Below are 8,833 nucleotides of genomic sequence, written 5' to 3' on the forward strand. Positions count from 1 at the left end.
GTTATGTGTAGTGTCTTCAATAAAATATTAAAATATGCTCATAAAATTAGATCAGATTCACATATAAAATAGCATAGGTAACATAAATATAAATCTCATTTCTTTTCTGCTACTTCTGTATTGTAAATTTGCAAGGACTAAAAAATCTTCTATTTAAAATGTCAAGTAGTGTGTTATGTTTTTGATCACTATTACTGATTTACTGTTTGATAATATTTTTTTATTAACATTTTTATTATATTTTTCCTCAGATTCAACTATGCCTACAAAAATAAGAGAGATGAAGGCTGCAAAACGTCAAAGACAGCAGGAGAAAAAAAAAATGCAGCAGTCCTCTAACAAAAAGATTTCTCAAGCGATGAAGAAAGCACCGGGTAAGAGCTCTAAATATTTCATAAAAAATATTTCAAATAAAAAAAATATTAGTACAGAAAATGTTTCAATCCATAACAACACAAGTAAATCAAATGGAAAGAAAAGGACAAATGAAAATGTTACTGCTAGAGCAAGAGATAAATCTGTGCATGATAGTAGAAGGAAACAACAGTTTACGGAGATTCGTAAACGAATGTTCCGTAACAGGATAATTGGCAATTTGTTAAAAAATATTAAGAAAGGTCAACAGAAATTAGTTTTTTATAGGAGAAAAAAAAAAGTTGAGAAAGTTATTGATCAGGCTTTTGAAATTAAACGTAAGTTATTTATTTTGATAATCAATAGAATTAGGAAGCTAAACAAGGCAATTTTTGATTTCAAAAGAAATAGTAGATGGAAGAGAATAGTTAATCGTAGTAATTTTTGTGAAGTTTTTTCTGGAGAATGGATACATAGTTCAAGCTGTGAGGCATTTTTTAATGAAGAGAGTTATTTCCAGGATAATGATTTGGTGCATGCAGTTGACATCAGTGGTCGTGCTTATGAAGTGAAAGATGGTTGTCCAGTTGAAAAAGAAAAACTTGTGACAACAGAGGCAGAAGAGTTGTTAGGTAATGAGGTTTTAGGAAGACGTGCTAAGGGTCCTGTGTACACCTGGAAGTGTAGTAGTATTTGCAGTGTGCGACAGGATTCTATCAATTTGCTTTGTGATTTTGTACGGTCATTTAACAAGAAAAGTTTGAAGCAGAAAATGAGGTTGTTGCAAGAATTAGATCCTTGCAGAGTGAGAGAAGTGACAGGTTTGCATGGTCATTCACTGGCTTGTCTTTCCAGGAGAGTATGCCAGAGTGTTTTTCATCATTTCAGGATGCTAGCAGTGCATCATAACAAAGTGAGGAAGTTAGTTAGACTGTTGTATTATGCTAAGAGTCCAGCAATTATGCTGAAACAATTATGTGCTGCTCTTCTGCATGGTTCTGAAATAGATGTGAGGAATATATGTGAAGAAATTGAGTTTTGTTACTTTGGAAGTAAAGAGGAGAATGTTGAAATTGAGCAAGAAATAGAGGGTCATTTGGAAGATACTGTACATGTTTCCAGTACAGATAATTTCCAGAGGGAAATTGCGACGTTTGACATGAAATCAAGTGAGAGGCCTAATTTCACTTGTGTGTGTTGTCGACGCACTTATTATAAGAATCAGACTAAGTTAGTGGATTTATATGCAAAAAGTGAAAGGGAAAATAATAGTGAATGGAAGGATTTTGCAACATACTTGATGGTAGAAAATTGTTTTGATTTGGGATTGGATCAACGTGTGTGTACTTATTGTTGTAACAAATTAAAACAAAACCAGATGCCTGCTAGAGCAGTTCATAATAATCTGGAATTGGTTGAGATTCCTTCTGAATTGAAGGACTTAAATACTTATGAATCTATTTTGATTCAAAGTATCCATCCCTTTCAGGCTATTGTAAGAATGGAGCCAAAGACAGGGAAATTGCCTCCATCAGATTTACAGAGAGGATTAAAGGGAAGAGTTGTTTATTTGCCTCTAGATTTGAAGAAAAACATTAACACAATTGGAGTAGAAAAAGTGGAAGAGGAACCTCTGGTTATCTTAGTTAATGGGGTTCCGACAAAGAATAAGAAAATATGGCAAGATTTAGTAGATGTTAGGAAAGTTAAAAAGGCAACATTGTATTTGAAAAAAAATAATAAATACTATAAGAATGTATATGTTGAAGAAGAGGAAGTAAGTGAGGAAGAGGATAGCGATTTGTGTGCTGGTCAAATTGAGAAAGTAGAACTCTCTACTAGTGAGGAAATATATGAACATTATAGTGTTCATCCTTTGCATTCAAAGGAAGTCATGGGGAATGCTATTGAGTTGTTTCAAATGAAACAAGCCAAAGGGAGTCCCATTAGTGTTTGGGAGCAAAGTTTGGAAGCTCGGTGTTTCCCACAGCTTTTTCCAACAGGTCAGGGAGGAAGATATGATGAGCGACCTCATCAAATTCCTGCTTCTGAATACCGGACTTTGCGATTGTATGCAGGAGATGCTAGGTTTCGACAATGCATTCCATATTTGTTTCATCTCCTGTTTGAAAGCGATCTGTCTGGACTGTCATATGCAGTGAACCACATCTTGAAAAGTGGTATACACATGCAAAACATCTCGGCAAGTGATTTTATGGATAAAGTGAATGTCCAAGATAGTATTTTGGATTCTCACCTGATTAATCTCATGGCGTGTCAGCGTGGTACTAATGAGTACTGGTACCGTCGTCATGGTGATTTAAAATGTATGCTGAGGAACTTAGGTACTCCCACATGGTTCCTCACTCTGAGCTGTGCCGAGTATGGCTGGGAAGACTTACTTGAATTTCTACGAGAGGCAAATGCTAACGTAGAAAACATCGAATTCAAGACACCCGGAGAACTGTGCTCTTTGGATCCAGTCAATGTATGTAGGTACTTCAATCATAGATTTGAAGCTATGATGTCTTTCATCATGAATAAGAAGAATCCACCTCTTGGAGAGGTGTTGGATTTCTTCTGGAGAAAGGAGTACCAAGCAAGAGGTGCTCCTCATATACATATGTTGCTGTGGATCAAGGATGCACCTAAATTTGGAACGGATCCAGATGACTCAGTGATGAGTTTCATCCAACAGTATTCTACGTGTGCTGTTCCAAACGCAAAGGAGAAGAAAAGCCTAAGAGAAAAAGTTCTGCGTTTCCAAAGCCATCGATGTGGAAAGTACTGCCGTCGTAAATTCCGAAACAAGGACAAGTTCTACACTAAATGTCGTTTCGGCTATCCACGACCGGTGATTTCTAAAGGAAGAGTAAACAGTTTGATGTCTTCGCTGCGACACAATGTCATGAAGAAATCACCTAAAAACACTTACAATTTGAAGAGGAACGAAGAGTCCAAGTACATCAACGACTACAACCCGGTGATTTTGTCCATGTGGAATGCTAACATGGATATACAGTTTGTGGCTGATAACTGTATGGCTGTGGCTCGGTATGTGACGTCTTACATCACCAAAAAAGAGAAGACAGAATTGAAGGATATGTGGGAGGACATTTCCCATGAAAAGAGCCTCAGCAAGAAGTTGTACAGTTTCAGTCTGAAGATGTTGTCGCATCGAGAAATCGGAGCGTACGAATGTTCTGACCGGTTGTCTTCAGCAAGTCTCTATGCCAAGTCCAGGAGTATCGTTTGGGCGAGTCTTGGTCTTGCTGCAACGCGTAATCGAGTTCTGAAACCTGTGCGGGAAATTGAGTATTTGGCGGAAAAGGAGCCAAACAGTACCGACATTTTGAAGACCAACATGTTGGATACATATTATCCAAATCGAAGCAGTCACCTCGAGAATGTTTGTCTGTATGAGGTTCTGCAAAATTACATGTTCAAGAGGAACATCAAAGAAGATACTGAGAAAGGAGTGTATGCTGTAATAGGAAGTGAGGGATGTCTGGTGAAGCAAAGAAAATGCCACTTGATAAACCATCGAAAATTGAGTGGCGAATCTCCTGAAAAAAAGGAGTTTTTCTATTTAGCACTTTTGCAACTTTTAAAGCCTTGGCGTGCAGAAGAGGAACTGCTTGGAGATTTCCTCTGTTATGAAGACTCTTTCAATGCCGCCAAGGAGACCATAGAATGTCCTGCTTTTCCCAAATATGTAGAAATGTTGAATGCGGAAATTGAGCAGGAAGCAACAATTGCAGCCGAGATTGCCAGAGACAGTTCTCAGGACAGTCAGAGTTCTGCTTCATTGAGTCAGGATCCACTAGGAGGACCTGTTATCGAAAATGAAGCTGCCACTGCTATGAATGAAGTGGAAAGAGCCATGGCACATGCTCAAGAGGATGTGGTTAACTTAGAAGAGTTGGAAAGGCAACTCAACGTTGAGCAGAGGAAAATATATGACGAAGTTACCATGCAAATTGATCATGGATTAAGTCATGATAAGAAAGAGTGCTCATGTACGTCGTTGAAGCCTGTCCGACTGTACGTGAGTGGAGAAGCGGGAACTGGAAAAAGTTTCCTCATTAAAGCAATTTCATGCTATTTGCAGGAAAGGACAGAGTCATCGCTGTCTTGTGTTGTCACTGCTCCAACTGGACTGGCAGCACATAATATTAAAGGGATTACTTTACATCGTTTACTGATGCTGCCAGTGGAGCATGACAACAAATTAGAATATCACAAGCTATCTGGAGATGCTTGTTTTGAAGTTTCAAGAATCTTGAGGAAAATGAAACTTCTTATCATTGACGAAGTAAGCATGGTTTCCAATGTCATGCTTGCCTTTGTGCATTTGAGGATGCAAGAAGTTCTCAAAACAGAGTATGATGTGTTATTTGGTGGCAAACACATCATTGTTTTCGGAGATCTTCTGCAGCTGACACCAGTGAAAGGGCAACCTGTGTTCAAAATGCTCACGCATGAAGATACCAGGAAGTGCCTAGGCAGCATTGGCAACGTCAATATATGGTTAAACTTCAATTATGCTGAACTGCATGAAAATATGCGTCAGGCAAAGGATGAAGTTTACAAGACTATTCTACAAGATGTTAGAATTGGAAAAGTGACCGAGCATGGAAAAGAAGCTTTACATGCACGATTACTGTCAAATTTATATCCAGAACAAGATGTTGTGCCTGAGAATATTTTTCAGAAAATTACTGATAAGAAATCTGGAATATGTTTGATGCCAACTCTTGCAGAATGTGCCAAATTTAACAACAAAATGTTGCATTTAGAAAAGCAAGAGATTGTGAAAGTGGAAGCTATTGATAGAGTACAGCATATGGGATCAACAATTATTTTGTCTGAGAATCTGAAATCAAAATTGGATTCATTAGAGAAGACTATATCTAAAACTGCAGGTTTTGAAAAGACTCTGAATGTGTGCTTGAACTGCCGTATAATTTTAAGAAGGAATTTACATGTTGAAAGAGGTCTGGTAAATGGATCAATGGGTAATGTTGTTGATTTTGTGAAATACAGAAATAGAGATGGAATTGAATTTTTAAAAATTAAATTTGATGGCATTGAGGAAGTACAGCTAATTGCTCGTTGTTCTGCTAGATTTTTGCTTGTAAAAGACTTATATGTTCGCCGTAAGCAGTTCCCTGTTTGCTTGGCATATGCGGTGACAATTCATAAATCGCAAGGTTTAAGTGTAGACACTGCATTGGTGAATATTGGCAGTTCTGTGTTCAAGGAGGGTATGGCATATGTGGCATTGTCACGAGTTAGAACTTTATCGGGATTGTACTTGATTGAGTGTGATGTCAGAAACATTTGTGCAGATCTAGATTGTGTTAAGGAATACAATAGGTTAAGAAGAGAGTATGCGCCACATTTGCCTCAGTTTCCTTTGTTTGAGAAACGTCTGGTAGGCCGGAAACGAAGAAATGAGAACAATACTGGGGAGGTTGTAGCAAAAAGACAAAAAGTGAATGAACCTAAAATTACAAGCAGAAACAAAGAGGATTCTGTTGAAGATGTTGTTGGTTTTCAGTTTGAAAACAGTTCTGGTGTCAACTGCTATGCTAATGTAGTAATGAATGTTTTGTTTTCTCTAAAAAATGTAAAAGAAGAGATTGTGGTCAATTCTGATCAAAGATTTTGCAGTTTGTTGAATTCTGTGTTAGAGAAATGTAGCACAGATAGAACAAAAATAGAAAGTGTGTCTGAAATTCGAAACCTGTTAGACAGATGTTCAGGGCAAACACAATTCTCTCAAAATATTCAGCAAGATTGTCAGGAGTTTTTAATGTATATGCTTGATGTATTACATGCTGAAGGTGTAGATGTAGATCAGCTGTTTGGGCTTTCTTATCAATGGCAGCATGACTGCGAGAACTGTATGGTATCAAGTACTACTAGTGTAGACTCAGAAAGATTTATATATTTAACTTTGCCAGACAGTAAATCAGTCTCCTTTAATAAGCTAGTAAACGCTGCTAATCACAGCATGGAGTGTAGCCAATGTAAATCTGAAATGATGTCCACATTATTTATACGAAAATATGGCCAGTACGTCATTTTAATGTTCCAACGATGTAGGCCTGATGGAACAAAATTGACAACTTTAATAAAAAAATTTGTAGCTTCGCAGTTGTCAATATCAGGAAGGACTTTTGTAACTACAGCAATTATATATCATGACGGCCCTTCAATATCATCAGGACATTACACAGCTTATTTAAAGTCTAGAAATGGCTGGTCATTCTGCAATGATTCTGTTTTAATTTTCAAAAAAAAATTGCCGTATGACCTTAAAAACTCTTACCTGGTGTTTTTAAAACCAAAATTTTAGGAAAATAATCTCGGGATATGATCTGTGGAATTTCAAGAAGTTCTAATGGCTCCTACACAATTTGGCCTTGAGGATAAGTGTAGTTCAGAGACATAACTTCTAATCAAAGGATTGGACATTATGGAGATGTATGTGCACTTTAAATGAGTTCAGAAAAATTGTTTCTTTTCATAAGCTAATTGAAGCAGCCAATCAAAACATGGAGTAGAGGGAATGTAAGTCTGCAATGCTGTCTACTGTTTTACATTGCTTTGTGATTAAAAGTGATGTAGAGAATTAAATAATTGTAGTACTCATAGAGGTAGTGTAAGTCTGCTTCATATTAAGCAGTATCAGTGTCATAGGAAATGTAGAACATGACTGACCAAGAAGGGGAAGATATTATTATTCCAGGATTGTGAAAATGATCTTCAACATTTTAATTCTGAAAGTTGCGGAAATGCCAAATGATGGGATTGGCTTACAAGAAATCCAAGAGTTATAAATATCTCTGACTAGATTTGGCCTTGTGGAAAATAGTGGTAGAGAGCAAGAAGTCATTTATTGCATGTAACGTGTTTTTAAAAACGATGGAGCTTTTCTTTCAGAAAGTGGCGGGCTGAAAGTAATAACAGCACAAAAGAGTGTAAGCTGTTTATAGGACATCCTTGGACGTCATGGAAAGTAAGTTAACTTTAAGGAGTTCTGAATTTTATTTTCTGATGTTGTATGGGTTTTTTAAACACAATCATTTTGATTGTGTTTTTTTTTCCCCGCTGTTACATGATGAATACCTTCAAGTCACTGTTTTTAGTGAATTTTGATACATTCTGAGAACAGCAAAAATAAACCATTTAACATGTATAATTAATTCTGTACTGTTTGCATTTATGATGTATATGTAGAACTGTGTAGGAGGCATGGAGAAGGTGAGTTTTCTGTAAGTGTTAAATTTATTGTATGCAGTGCTGCACTTCTACGTAATCTTTCATATGCTGGACTACATCTGCACAATGAGATACCTAAGCAAAGGAAACACAAGTGATGTGATTGTGAAATGAGCAAAATAAATTGCACATATTTCAATTACATCACTTGAGTTTCCTATCATTACGAATCACATTGTGCAGATCAAGTTTAGGTCTGTCCAGGGAAACATAGGAGGTTTCTACTTTGTTGAAGAGTGCAGTGGACATGACTCACTTCATTAGTAGACTTTCACAGATATTATCTCCTCTGTACACTTCAACAAGTGTAAATCTCATCTTGAACTCTGAGTAGGCCTCACCTCAAACAAATCTCTGGATAGGAGACATGTTATTGGCATACTGAAGCGACACTTTTCTGAAACAAGAGCAATGCAAAAGATGCACCATGTTTTAAGATAGTCCTCACTTCATCTGCATCAAGATACTGTTAGTTTAAAATGTATATCTTTAGCATTGTGTAGAGGACCTGGAGAAGCAGAAGCTTCTGTCAGTGTCAAAGTTGTTGAAAAACTATTTGTCCTTCAATATTTTCCCTTGTCTTTTGTAATTTTTAAATACATATTTTAATTTTTTTTTAAATGTTGGTTCTCTCTTTCACAGATTGAAAGTATAGAAATAAAATGTGATTAATTTAACAGCAATTACAAGGTAAATAGTTGTACTCTTTTCGTTACATTTCTATCACATTCACCTACTATTAGATCCACTGCTTCACTTCTTTAATCCTCAGTTTCCTGCCTTTGCTACTTTCCTCATTCCTTTCTCTATTACCTATTTACTCAACTCCTTCAACTCTTTTTCTCAGTCCCTCTGTTCTCATAGTTTCTCAGTCTTGTTCACTCACTCCATCTCTATTACTCTTAGTGTCTGTGAATTACTTTCCCAACTTTTTTTTTTTGGGGACCGCTTCCTGGGAAGTTGCCCGGTTCGCAAACCAGCAGCGTTATGGCAGTCCACCATTTTGTGTTTCGTTCGAATCAAGATACAAGATGGAGGGCAAATAATGTTCAGAATAGGTAGAAGGGGGCATGGTAGATGTATCTTGACCCCCTTGGTTTTCTGAGGGTGGCTCAGGAGGACCATAGTTCTTCACTCTTGTTCACTCTCTCTGTTTCTATTAATGTCACTGTTTATGACTGATCAAAAA

At 36.9% G+C, this 8,833-nt stretch overlaps 1 long non-coding RNA gene across 1 annotated transcript; it reads left to right on the forward strand.

Annotated features, from left to right (window-relative positions):
- Positions 1 to 250: 250 nt before the first annotated feature.
- On the forward strand, positions 251 to 8,334 carry LOC144819456 (uncharacterized). Its single transcript, XR_013607380.1, has 3 exons — positions 251 to 374; positions 7,306 to 7,381; positions 8,287 to 8,334. It is a non-coding gene; the product is annotated as an uncharacterized LOC144819456 (long non-coding RNA).
- The last annotated feature ends 499 nt before the right edge of the window (positions 8,335 to 8,833 follow it).

This window comes from Lissotriton helveticus, chromosome 2_1, assembly GCF_964261635.1.
Source record: "Lissotriton helveticus chromosome 2_1, aLisHel1.1, whole genome shotgun sequence".
NCBI classification, from domain to species: Eukaryota; Metazoa; Chordata; class Amphibia; order Caudata; family Salamandridae; genus Lissotriton; species Lissotriton helveticus.